The sequence below is a fragment of the Hyaena hyaena genome, unplaced genomic scaffold, assembly GCF_003009895.1.
Source record: "Hyaena hyaena isolate Hyena2069 unplaced genomic scaffold, ASM300989v1 scaffold_722, whole genome shotgun sequence".
Taxonomy (NCBI): Eukaryota; Metazoa; Chordata; class Mammalia; order Carnivora; family Hyaenidae; genus Hyaena; species Hyaena hyaena.
The window spans coordinates 532,946-546,144 of NW_024081357.1; the positions used below are offsets into that span (position 1 = coordinate 532,946).

A 13,199-nucleotide genomic window follows, 5' to 3' on the forward strand; every position below is an offset into this window, starting at 1 on the left:
GAAAGTCTGAGAAGCCCTCACCTTTGTATCTAGGGTTGTGGAGGGGGCTCTTACCAGGACGTTGTGAGTCTCCTTCATAGGCCTTTTCTTTCTATATGGTTTTGGATCATCAATGGCCTCTCCCATCACCTTCCCCTGAGGCGGGATGGCCTAGAGTTCATTACAGCATGACAGCTGGGTTCCAAAATAGCAAAAACAGAAGCTGCCTGGCTGTGGCCCAGAATTGGCACAGCTCCACTTGTGCCATTAAACCTGTTAGTGGAAGCCCACAGCACAGCCAGTCAGGTGCAGGGAAAAGGAAACAGATTCCACCCCTTGACGGAAAGAGTGGCATATGCGTACATAATGGGAAGGATGCGCTGTCTGCTATCTTTGGAGAGTATCAACCACGTTAAAACATGGGATGTTTTTCCCGTAGAAGAACGGACTGTGGCCTGGGTTATAAAAACTGATCTATAGACATGAATCTGAACTTAAGAGAATTTGACTAATTCCACCGGTTCAAACTGTCATCACTCACACCTACATCTCTCAGGTAAAAGCTTTCACATGTGAATATCAACAAAGAGAGATGACATGGAAAATAAAAGAAAGGCTCTTAGTTCAGAGGCAAAGGAACACGTGTAAAGACAGGCTGTAGTACCATCAAATTATGGGTCCCAGCAAACTAAACACGCCCCAGAACTAAATATTTATAAGGAGGAATAGCTCCTTCTCACTGATGCAAACTTAGGCAGCAAGAGAAACTTCTTCATTGATTTGCTCTAAAGGGGCTTTATCATTTTACTACCTTAATTCTGTTAACAGAATTACTCTTCCTCCATCAGTGAAGTTCAAATTCTCTAAATGTGGTGATAACTTTTCCTTCGTTCCTCCTATCAATTCTTCCTTCAACGTATTTCTCGCATTCATCATTTCTCTTCAGCTTGTATCCACAAGAGAGCCCAGATTTTTATAGCATTAAGACAAATAGACCCTGGGGCCCCTGGGTGGCTCAGTCGGTTAAGCGTCCGACTTTGGCTCAGGTCATGATCTCACGGTTCGTGGGTTCGAGCCCCGTGTCGGGCTATGTGCTGACAGCTAGCTCAGAGCTTGGAGCCTGTCTTCGGATTCTGTGTCTCCCTCTCTCTCTGACCCTTCCCTGCTCACACTGTCTTTCTCTTTCTCTCTCTCAGAAATAAATAAAACTTTTAAAATTAAAAAAAAAAAAGACAGATAGACCCTAATTTCCTTCCATCTCTGATTTCATGCCCATCCCCGACCCAGTACACGTGAATAATGTCATGGAAAAAAACCTTCAACTGTCCACACTGCCATTCAGAAAGTTTTTGACTCTTCACTGTTTTCACAGCTCCTGGTGGGACCCAGGAAGATGGCTAAGACAATCAGCTAAGGGGTTTTTTCAAAAAGATGCCTCTCTTTGGAGATTCTATCTACACGGCTATTCTCTGCCTGCCCACCCCCCACCGCCCTACATGCACTTAAAAAGAGACTGATAATTACTGGTAGGAGTGTTTCACATCCTTTATAACCTGGTGTAGGGGAAAAAAAGAGGAGAACCACTGGACTATGAAGTCCAAATTCCTTGTCAGGTACTTGAACTCTTATCTATTTATGTTCTTAATATTTTCCCCCTACCGTTGACTGAAAATCAAGTACTGATAAAAATAAGATTAAAACAGTAAGGAAACTTGGTCCCCAATCTCATAAAGCTTACCACATAATAGAAGAGAAAAACACTAAACAAACTCATAATGTTAAGGAAAACACCAAGGTGCTAAAACCCATGAAAGAAGGCCGGCTCAGGGCTCCAGGGCTGAGAGGAGATCTCTTGCATTCTCAGTCATTTTGGATTAAGAAAGAGAGTTTTTTGGGGCACCTGTGTGGTTCAGTTCGTTGAGCATCCGACTGCGGCCCAGGTCATGATCTCATAGTTTCAAGCCCCACAGTGGGCTCTGCACTGACAGCTCAGGGCCTGAAGCCTGCTTCAGAGTCTGTCTCCCCTGCCCCTCTGCCCCTCCCCTACTTGTGGGTGCATGCTCTCTCTCTCTCTCTCTCTCAAAAATAAATAAACATTAAAAAAAATTTTTTTAAGGGAGAGAGAAAGAGAGACAGTTTTTCCATTTAGACGTCATATAATAACTTACTCCCTATGGAAATGTTATACAAGCAACTGTTTATTCTCTTATTCCTAGGCTCACCCCATGCCAAACAAGGGTGTGGGCTAAAAAGAAGACTCACGATCCGAAACGGCATAACAATTTTCTGACAGATCCTAAAAACAAATAAGATATATTCTGGTAGATTTTGTTAACCACCCTGAGTGTCTAAAATGGGAAAGAAAACAAAACTGAACAAAAAAAGGAGACACTGTGGGTATGTGCTGTCCATTCATGTTTTGTGGGTTGTCTTACTGTTTGTTTTGTTGGCTATTTTTATTAATAATAAGCAAAACAGAAAAACAGTGAGTCACAAATAGAAGATGCATATTTTGGGTCTCTGGCTAAGGATCAGGAGATGACAGAGAAAGAAAGGAGTGAGGATGGGTGGCTCTCTTGAAACCAGAAAGGGCTGACTCACACAAGGGCCTGGATTGTGTGTGTACCTCTCTCATCCACCAGGGGGAATGTATCCTGTGCAAGCACGTCCGGTGTGTGGGATTATCCTCCCAAGCAACTGGGGCCTAGAAGGTGGAAAGAACACAGGCTTCAGGACCAGACAGCCCTAGGTTTGACTCCTGGTTCCATCACTTTCTAGCCATGTGAGCCTCAGTTTCCTCTTCTGTGAAAAGGAAAAGATACAACCTTTCTAGCAGGTATTTTGGTAAAAATTCAGAGGTGATGTATGTGAAAAGACTAGTTCACAGTCGACTTTCAATAAACTGTAGCTATTATTTGTGTTAACACTAGGCCAAGGTCACCACTATTGAACATATAACCATGTATCCCACTGAGCCCAACGCAGTGGGACCAGCCTGTGTTACCAAATCTTCCCAGCAGCTCAAGGAACCAGCAAAATTCACTAGATGTGGGATCATAGGCAAAGGCACTAACTTCTCTAGCTTTGTTACTCATACACGTGGGAATTATGTCATCTAGCTCCTAAGAATTCAGAGAAATTGTTGTTTTACAGTTCAGGTCTAGGTTAGTGCTTGGCATATAGTAAACATTCCATAAATGGTAAATGTTATTATTACTGTCCTCCTTTTACGACTTAAAAAGTGAGGAGGGGCGCCTGGGTGGCTCAATTGGTTAAATGTCCAATTCCAACTCTTGATTTCAGCTCCGGTCATCATCTCGAGGTTCATGAGTTTGAGCTCTGCATTGGGCTCGGTGTTGCTGGTGGGAGCCTGCTTGGGATTCTCTCTCTCCCTCTTGCTGCCCTTCCCCACTTACACTGTCTCTCTCTCTCTCAGTCTCTCAAAATAAGTAAGTAAGCTTTAAAAAAATAAAAAGTGAGGAGAAAAGACTGACATTGTTATTTTTAAGATTCTGAATTTCCAAGTATCTTCTTTATCAAATGCTGTCCCCTCTTACCACCACCCATGAGCACAGATAAAATTAAGACCCTGTCTTTGAATTATCTTTTTGGATCTTTTCTTTCCTTCCTATATTTGGTTTGCCTTGCAAAGGAGGCATTAATGTTTTTACAAAGAGCCCTACTGGATTATCTATTTTATAGGCACTATTGAGAGTTAATTTTAAAGACTTTCGGTTGGGAGATAGTAACATAAGCACAAATAAATTTCATCATTATCACCTTTTCTGAAGATGACCATGGTTAAGCTTTCAATCATGGACAAGTAACTAAAAATTACATAATGTATATTTTGGTTATTTGCCCTTCATATTCCAGTTTAGCTCCCTCAAATTCCAGAAGATGTAGATCATTTAAGATGCCTCATCTGAGGGACTTCAGAGTCATTTCACCTTGAGGAACCTCTGGGATCTCTATATAATAAAACTGGGTCATGCGGTAGGTGTAGCTCTGGGCTCTGAGGTGTATTTCCTGTAAGTATGTAAGCACTGGGGGGCTAATAGCGGATGCCTTACTCTGTTAACAACACGGAAGGAAAGTAAGAATGGGAGAATATGGTGCATAAAGCATTTAGATTTGGTTTCTTATTTTAAGCTCTCATTTGTAGGGCAGATTGAATTGAGTCCACACAAACATGACTTCAGCCAAAGGCAGTGTGGGATACACACTGCAGGTGCACCAACATTTTTAAAAATATCATTTAACTCTGGGTCAACATTTAAGGAGAACTTAGTCTGCGCCAAGCACTGGTCAGGACCTTGTAACTGAGCTGATTAAAGTAGACCCTTATATTTTTTTCCCTGTTTCTGAATTTCCAGAGTATCGACAGGCACTTTTCTCCATACTTTAAGCCTCGTGCGTTCTTCTTTGTCAAGCCACCCCTTGCCTGGTGCTGTGGTAAAAAATCATGAGTTCCTGTTCTGCAGCAGTTCATCAGACAATTGTGCTCTTCCTTTTATTGACTTGATGTACACACAGCCAATCTAGGTCATTCTGGTCAAGATAAACCTTTTTCCCCAAAATACTTCTCATTTTTTTAATAAAGAATTGTTTGTTTGTTTGTTTTAAGAGAAAGACAGTGAACAAGTGAGTGGGGGAGGAACAGGAGAGGGAAAAAGAATGTCAAGCAGGCTCCATGCCCAGCATGGAGTCCAACACAGAGTTCAATCTCAGGACGAGATCATGACCTGGCCAGAAATCAAGAGTCAGATGCTTAACCGACTGAGCCACTCAGGCACCCCAGTTTCTTTCTTTCTTTTTTTTTTTTTTTTAAGTAAGCTCTGTGCCCAACATGAGACTTGAAATCACAACCCTGGGATCAAGAGCCAAATTCTCTACCGACTGAGCCAGCCAGGCACCCCAGGAGTTCATTTTTTCTTATCTGGAATGAAGTACCTGTGTCCCTCACCTGAATCTCTAGTAGATACAGTGCCTGGTGGATAAAAGTGGCTTAATATGCATTTGGTTGATTACACTTAGACTTTAATTTTCTATTCACAGAAGTATTGCTTCACCTTTATAGAAATAGATCTGGTTATATACTTTGAAAAGACTCCTTTGGGGGCACCTGGGTGGCTCAGTCGGTTAAGTGTCCGACTTCGGCTCAGGTCATGGTCTCACAGTCCGTGGGTTCGAGCCCTGCATCGGGCTCTGTGCTGACAGCTCAGAGCCTGGAGCCTGCTTCAGATTCTGTGTCTCCCTCTCTCTCAGACCCTCTCCTGCTCACGCTGTCTCTCTCTCTTTCTCTCTCTCTCAGAAATAAATAAAACGTTTAAAAAAATTTTTTTAAAGAAAAGATTCCTTTGCAAGAGCCCTCACAGATAAGTCAGAGGTCTGAGGGATATGGGACAAATAGTGTAGCACCCTGTGCATCCAGATTGACTAGGACTGTGGACTCAACCAGGCCACTGCTTAGCAGGATAACAGTAGACAAGTTGCTTAATCGCCCTGAATGTCTCCTTCATAACCTGCACATTTAGAACAATAACCCCAACCTCATGAGGGTACTTTGAAGATTAAATAATACAATGGATGTAAAGAGGGGGTTAACTATGCCATTTAATAAACTTTCATTTCCTTTTTAATTCTCCCCAAATTTACCTTTGTCATGAAGTTTGCCAAAAAAAGGAAAAGGTCCCCCAAAGGTGCTTGCTGCTTCCAGGATTATAGATTCTCTCATTCACCCGACTACTCCAGAAGTGTCAGGCACATTCCAAACTCCAAAGGAAATTAAATGCTGTTCCCCCACCCGCCCACTCTACCCACCAGGGCCCCAACACACATTAAAATAACATTAGGGCAATAATTGAAGCTGAAAGCTGGGCTGGCAGGGAAAGCAGAGGTCCCACTCCTCAGAAGCTCAGCTATACCTATGGGCACAACCACAGCAAGGCTCCAGCTGGCTGATGTCACAGTCTAATGTTGTTTTTGCCCCTGGCGTCCGTGGGAAGGAACGGGAGGGTGACTGAGGAGTGTGGTGCCTCGGGCGCATTGGAAAAGCCTGCTGGGGACCCCCAGTGGTCATCGGAAGTCATAGGTTTCTCTACGGAAAGAAAGCTTGTAGCCTCAGGGAAGATACCTGGGATTCAATTATGTTTGTCTTTCTCCAGTAACCAGGTTGGTTATTTTTTTGTTGTTGTTTTTTCTTTTCCTCAGAAGTTAGTGGTGTAAGAAAGCAACAACTTGAAAGCCTCCTACACAGCCCTTGGGTCTAGAAATCGGAGTCCCGTTGATGTGACAGGGACGTCAAAAAGATGACTTCTGATTGAGAGAGAGACCTGAAATGTTCTGCAATCCTCGACAGGAAAGCAGGAAGCAAAGCAAGCAGATTGGGCACAGGAGGAAGTATGACAGGCTTCTCAACTGGCCCCACTCTTCATGAGGATGGGCGTCACTGTGACTGCAAGGGTCCGCCGTGGACACAGAAGAAGAGAGAGAACAGAAAGTCGAGGGTGTCCTGCTCATAAACAAATTGTTGTGGCTCCTGTATCTCTGCTTCCTGAGTCTTTATGCCTCTAACCCTAGTGAAAATAAAAAACAAAACTATGGAATGCTAGGAATAAGTAATAAAGGATGCAGCCTAGACTCCAGGGGTGTCTGGAGAACAGAGATGAATCCAACAAGAATTTATTTACACAAAGTACCAAGACTCTCCTGGTAGGAACTTTTCCTTTGGGGGAAAGACTGAGGTATACGTGTTTGTTCCAAGGAGGGTATGGGGGCATGGTTTTGAACACGGCATAGTTTTTGTCACTCTGATTAATCTCCTACTCAGTCCTCCCTTTCTCCTTGCAATGATGAGGCCCAAAGCTCACCCCTCCTTCAGCCATTAGAGAAGATGTTAGGTCACCAGGTGTGACACCTTCGGTGAGAAGAGGCACTGTGGCTGCAGTGGTGGCCCACAGAGAGCATCCTGGGTGTAGCCGTTAAGGACCCCACTTTCTGAAAGTTGTAACCTTTCTGTCTCTGCTGTCCTTGCTGACTCCCCTGCCCTGGTGGCCACGAGAGGTAGAGTCATCACTTTGGGCACCAGCAGTGACAGGAAACGTGGCCCCGGACGTAAGCAGAAGAAAACAGCAGACACCATAGGGAGCCAAGGAGCTAGTTAGTTTATTCATCCCTGCATCCTTCAGTTGTGCTTGCTGTGGTGGAGTGAATGGTGGCCCCCAAAATAGATGTCCGTACTCAACCCCCTTTAACCAGTAGCCATGACCCTATTTGATAAAAGGACTTTGTGGGGAACCTGGGTGGCTTAGACGCGTAAGCATCAGACTCTTGGTTTTAGCTCAGGTCATGATCTGAGGGTTGTAAGAGTGAGCCCCAAGTTGGGCTCCACAATGGGCATGGAGCCTGCTTGAGATCCTCTCTCTCTCTCTCTCTCTCTGCCCCTCTCTTGCTTTCTCTCTCTCTCTCAAAATAAATAAATAAACTTTAAAAAAAAAAAAAGGACTTTGCAGTTGTAATTATGTTAAGGGTATTGAGATGAGATCATCCTGACTTATCTGGGTGGGCCCTAAATCCAATGATAAGTGTCCACAGAGGAAGACACAGAGAGGTAGACAAGGCTGTGTGAAGACAGAGGCAGAAACTGGACTTATGTAGTGACAAGCCAAGGAATGTGGAGCCACCAGAATCTGGAAGAGCAAGGAAAGAGTTCCCCTCACAGAGGGAGCAGGACCCTGCTGGCACCCGGTTTCAGGCTTCTGGCCTCCAAGACCGTGAAAGAATACATCGCATTGTTTTCAGCCATCAGCTTATGGTAATTTTTAAAGGCCATCCCAGGAAACTGGTACATTTGCAAAGGAAATACTTTATCTCCTCCTGGACTGTCCTCTCTTTGATTGACTTTCACTCCTCCAAAATAGGCCATTTTCTCCTCGGGAAAGGAGGCTTCTCTTAACTAGAACTTACATAACAAAAAGACGTACTTTCATGTTGTGGCATCGTTTTCTAACTTCGTCATACAATCGTTTAGTTTTCACACTTCTCCTAAGTGTTTTCTCAGCTTCCTACCCTGGTCAGATACATGGAGGACTTCACAGCAGGGCTAAATGAAGCCAAGGACAAGCAAACCGAACGGCCTGGCGGCAGGCTCCTCTCCTCTGTAGGCGTGCACAGACATAGGCAGCAGCCTGTACACTAAAGTTGAAGAACTCTAGGGCACGTGAGTGGCTCAGCCGGTTAGATGTCTGACTCTTGGTTTCGGCTCAGATCATGATCTCACGGTTCCTGAGTTCAAGCCCTGCTTCAGGCTTGGTGCTGACAGCCAAGGAGGCTCCTTGGGATTCTCTGTCTCTCTCCCTCTCTATGCCCCTCGCCCCACTCACTCTCTATCTCCCTCTCTCTCAAAATAAATAAACATTTTTAAAAAAATGGGGCGCCTGGGTGGCTTAGTCGGTTAAGCGTCTGACTTTCGCTTAGGTCATGATCTCGCGGTTCGTGGGTTCGAGCCCCGCGTCGGGCTCTGTGCTGACTGCCAGCTCGGAGCCTGGAGCCTGTTTCAGTCTGTGACTCCCTCTCTCTCTGACCCTCCCCTGCTCACGCTGCCTCTCTCTCTGTCTCTCTCCTAGAAATAAATAAAACATTTAAAAAAAAATAAAAATAAGTTGAAGAACTCTGGGTTTGGCTAGGCTAATTCTAGACTTCTTAGACCCCACATTTACCTGTTAGCATTAGATCATCTGTGAATAACAGGAAAAAAAACTGAATAAGAGTGGCTTAAATAAGAGAAAAGAATTTTAAAAAAAGTTTTTTTTAATTTTTGAGAGAGAGGGAGCGAGAGAGAGCAGGGGAGGGACAGAGAGACAGGGAGACACAGAATCGAAAGCAGGCTCCAGGCTCTAGGCTGTCAGCCAGAGCCCGATGCAGGGCTCCAACTCATGAACCATGAGACCACGGCCTGAACCAAAGTCGGACACTTAACTCACTGAGCCACCCAGGCGCCCCAAGGGCCAAAGGGCCGACCTGAGCCGAAGTCGGATGCTTAACCGACTGAGCCACCCAAATGCCCCTCCCTTGCTTGTCTTTACAGTGACATGGGATAAAGGTTTCCTTATAGGAATTACACCTTCTATGTTTCAGTGATGATCTGGAAGGGACTGTGAGAGAGATGGAGAAAAACCACTAACCCCCTCTCCTGAAACACTGTATGGATGGGCCAGCCAGTGTCTCAAGGAGAAGCTAAGAATCCAAGCCCCAAAGCAGGGCTGCAAAGAGACAGCTGCCGGAGACCATGGAAAGTGACGGCCTCTGTGTGGTGGTCCCTCTGAGAGTCCCCTGCCATTTCCCTGAAGTTGGTCAAAGGGCCAGCAGTGGACAGAAGGGCTGGCAGCTGTGGAGAGGAGGTGAGTGTACATAGGAACCTGGTGCCTTTGCATCTGTCCATCACTGCATTTGACTGCACATGTCTTTCAAGAAAATGGGCTGCCGCTTCATTTCTGCCTCCAGTATCTTATTTAAGTTCTTCTTTTGGTCAGGTTTAACCTCAAAACACATAGGGAAGGGAATTCTGGGATTTGTAGTTTCTGGCTTAGCCAAATTGGCAATAAAATACACAGTGCTGCTGACTATGAGTGAATCCTCAAAACTCAAACTCAACAAACTAAAAACTGTTGAGTTTTGGCTGCACTGTATTAAAATTTTTTTTTTATGTTTTTATTTTATTTTTGAGAGAGAGACAGAGTGTGAATGAGGGAGGGGCAGAGAGAGAGGGAGACAGAATCTGAAGCAGGCTCCAAGCTCTGAGCTGTAAGCACAGAGCCCGACACGGGGCTTGAACTCACGGAGTGCAGATCATGACCTGCGCCGAAGTCAGACACCCAACCAACAGAGCCACCCAAGAGCCCCACTACACTTTATTATAACAGGAATCATGCAGCTTACTTTTTTTCTACGACTTGATTTGTCTTTTTGTTGGTGGTGTTAACTTTGGTTTTTGAGATTCCATCCAGCTGATCCATTCACTTTTAACTACTATATATAGAATCCCAAAGTATGAAAATACATATGTATTTTATGTATCCATTTCAGTATAATTAGATATTTGGGTTTTTTTTTTCAGATTTTGCTCCTATGAACAATATTTCCATGAATATTGTCTCTATCTCCTTATCTGTAAAAGTTTCTATAGCACATATATCCAGGAGAGAAATTGTGGGGTATAGAATATGTCACATGCCATTTTATTAGGTACTGTCAAACTCCACAAGGATTGTGCTCCCCCTGGCAGTGTGTGTTTCTGTAGCTAAACATCTTCATTATAAAGACACTTGACGTTGTCAGATATTTTAAAATTCACAAAAGCAAAGAGGCATAAAATGCCATCTGATTTTGATTTTAATTTTTTGGTCTTAATTATGAATGAGACTGGACATCTTTTACATATTTTTTTTGCCATTAGCATTTCCCGTTTTCTGAAATAACTGGTGTATCTTTGGTTTTTCCATTAGAAGAGTTCTTCATAAATTGTGGATAACAACCTTTTATTGATTATATTGCAAATATTCTCTCTTCATTTGTGGCTTGTGATCAGTTTGAGTCATTTCTGCCTTGCTGCTCTATTTTATTGACCTACCACTGTTCCATTTCTACACTGGATTGTCCGGGTCATGCTCTTTTTGGTGTCTTTTGATGAACTTCTAGAAGGCCCAAATTTTAGTATGGTAAAATGTTGTCTTCCTTGCCTACTGCTTTGGTGATTTTTGGTCTTGCATAAGGAATCCTTCTTTTCTTCCATATTGTAAAATATTCTATATTGCCTTCTAAAGTTTTTTTGGTTTTGCCTTTCACAAAGCATTTAATTTCCCACAGTATGTAATACATGCTCCTTTATAATTGAGCTTCTGTATATGCACGAGTTTGTTTCTGGCCTCTGCTCTGGTCCATTGGTCCTGACATCTGCAAAAACAAGTGTCCCCATTTTGTTCTTCTTTAGCATTGTCTGGGCTTTTCTTATCTAAAAAAGCCATTTCTTTTCTGTGTAAATTTAAAAATCTAATTGTCAAGTTCCCCCAAAAACCTCTGTAGTGATTTTGGGTAGAATTAGGGGACAATTGAAATCTTTACCAACTGCTCGGCAGTCTCCGGCCTCGTCCTTCCTTTCAACATGACCGATGCTGGTGTGTCCTTCGTCAAGGACTTCCTGGCGGGTGGGGTGGCTGCTGCAGCCACCTCCAAGACTTTGGTAGCGCCCATCGAGAGGGTCACGCTGCAGCTGAAGGTGCAGCATGCCAGCAAGCAAATCCCCACAGATCAGCAATACCAGGACATTATAGACTATGTGGTTCATATCCCCAAGGAGTAGGGAGTCATGTCCTTCTGGTGGACTTGGCCAATGTCATCAGTTACTTCCCCACTCAGGCTCTTAACTTTGTCTTTCAAGATGAGCACAAGCAGATCTTCCTGGGTGGTGTGGACTAGAGAACCCAGCTTCGGTGCTTCTTTGCAGGAAATCCAAGGTCAGGTGGTGCCGCTGGGGCCAAGTCTTTGTGCTTTGTGTAGCCTCTTGATGTTGCCCATACCCATCTAGCAGCTGATGTGGGCAAAGCCGGAGCTGAAAGGGAATCCAGGGGCCTCGGTGACTGCCTGGTTAAGATCTACACATCTGATGAGATTAAGGGCCTGTAGAAAGGCTTTCGTGTGTCTGTGCAGGGTAATCTCGCCTACTGGGCTGCCTACTTCAGTATCCACGACACTGGAAAAGGAACGCACCCAGATGCCTAGAATACACACATCTTCATCAGCTGGACGATTGCACAATCCGCCACAACGGTTGCTGGGTTCACTTTCTATCCGGGTGATACTCTTTGTCGCCGTATGATGATGCAGTCAGGGCGAGAAGGAATGGATTGATATCATGTACCCAGTCACGCTTGACTGCCGGGGGAAAACAGCTCATGATGAAGGAGCCAAAGCTTTTGTCAAGGGTGCATAGTGCAGTGTTCTCAGAGGCCACTGTGGATACCGGGAAGGAAATACTGGCAATCAGTTTGCCCATACCCTACGACACACGGCCCAAATGTGGTGCTTTGGTGCTTGTCTCGTATGATAAAATCAAGAAGTTCACTTAAATTATTTTCTGGCTTTTTCCCCCTGTCAACAGGCATGCTGTAGCATATAACACATCCTGAGCGTGCCTGACAGACTGTTGGCTACCTATTATTGTCTACCTGTAGACAGACTGTCTATTTATCAACGGCAGCTATTTACTGGTTGAAAATGGAAAGCAAGAATATTCATCTGAACTAGTTTTCTCCTAAAGCCATTGCCATGATGATGGGACTCAACTATCAGTTTTTCAGTCACTCCTGATAAATAAGTATGAAGAAATAAAAAAAATCTGAAAGAAGAAAAGAGAAGTCTTTGCAGATTGCTGATTTGTTCCCACTGAATCTGTTCTTCCTGCTTGTGAGCTTATGGTCGCCATTGGAAGACTCTCTCACCCTTCTTGGCACGTCGTTTGGGGCGTGTGTGGTAGGGTACGGGCAAACTGATTGCCAGTCTTTTCCTTCCCCGTATCCACATGTGGCTTTGCTGCTCTCTTCTTGAAAATTGAATATTCCTCCTTCTTTGGAATATGAGCTGGCATTATCACTTGTTTGCCTAATAGATTGTTGTGGGTAGGATATTGCGCCAATTCTGAGCCTAGACCTCAATGAGACTTTTGTGGCATCGCTCTCTCCTGGAATTGTGCCGCTGTCTGTGAACAGGCCTGGGCGAGTCTGCTGGAAGGTGAGAGACACATGTTTGTCACCTCATGGCCAGGCTTTGCTGTGTGCTAACTGTTTGACCTTAAGCAAGGTGTTTCAGGCTCCTCATGTCTCAAAGGAGGATCATAATAATGTCCACCAAACAGTGTTGTGGTAAGAAGTAAGTGAGGTAACGTAATGTAAAACATTTAGTGGGTCACCTGGGTGGCTCAGTGGGTTAAACATCTGACTCTTGATTTCGGCTCAGGTCATGATCCCAGGGCTGTGGAATCGAGCCCCAGGTTGTGATCTTTCTTTCTCTCCCAAAATAAATACATAAACTTAAAAAAAAGTTTGTAAACCACTTAGAAGGGAGTCTGGCATATAATAAACTCTCTGCGGGTCAGTCATTACCATTATAATACAAAAGATTGCACATATTGGCCTTGTATGGAGAAAAACTAACTTATTTGTCTA

The 13,199-nt window shown here is 44.2% G+C and overlaps 1 pseudogene; it reads left to right on the forward strand.

Annotated features, from left to right (window-relative positions):
• The first annotated feature begins 11,140 nt into the window (after positions 1-11,140).
• On the forward strand, positions 11,141-12,104 carry LOC120220786 (annotated as a pseudogene).
• Positions 12,105-13,199: the final 1,095 nt, after the last annotated feature.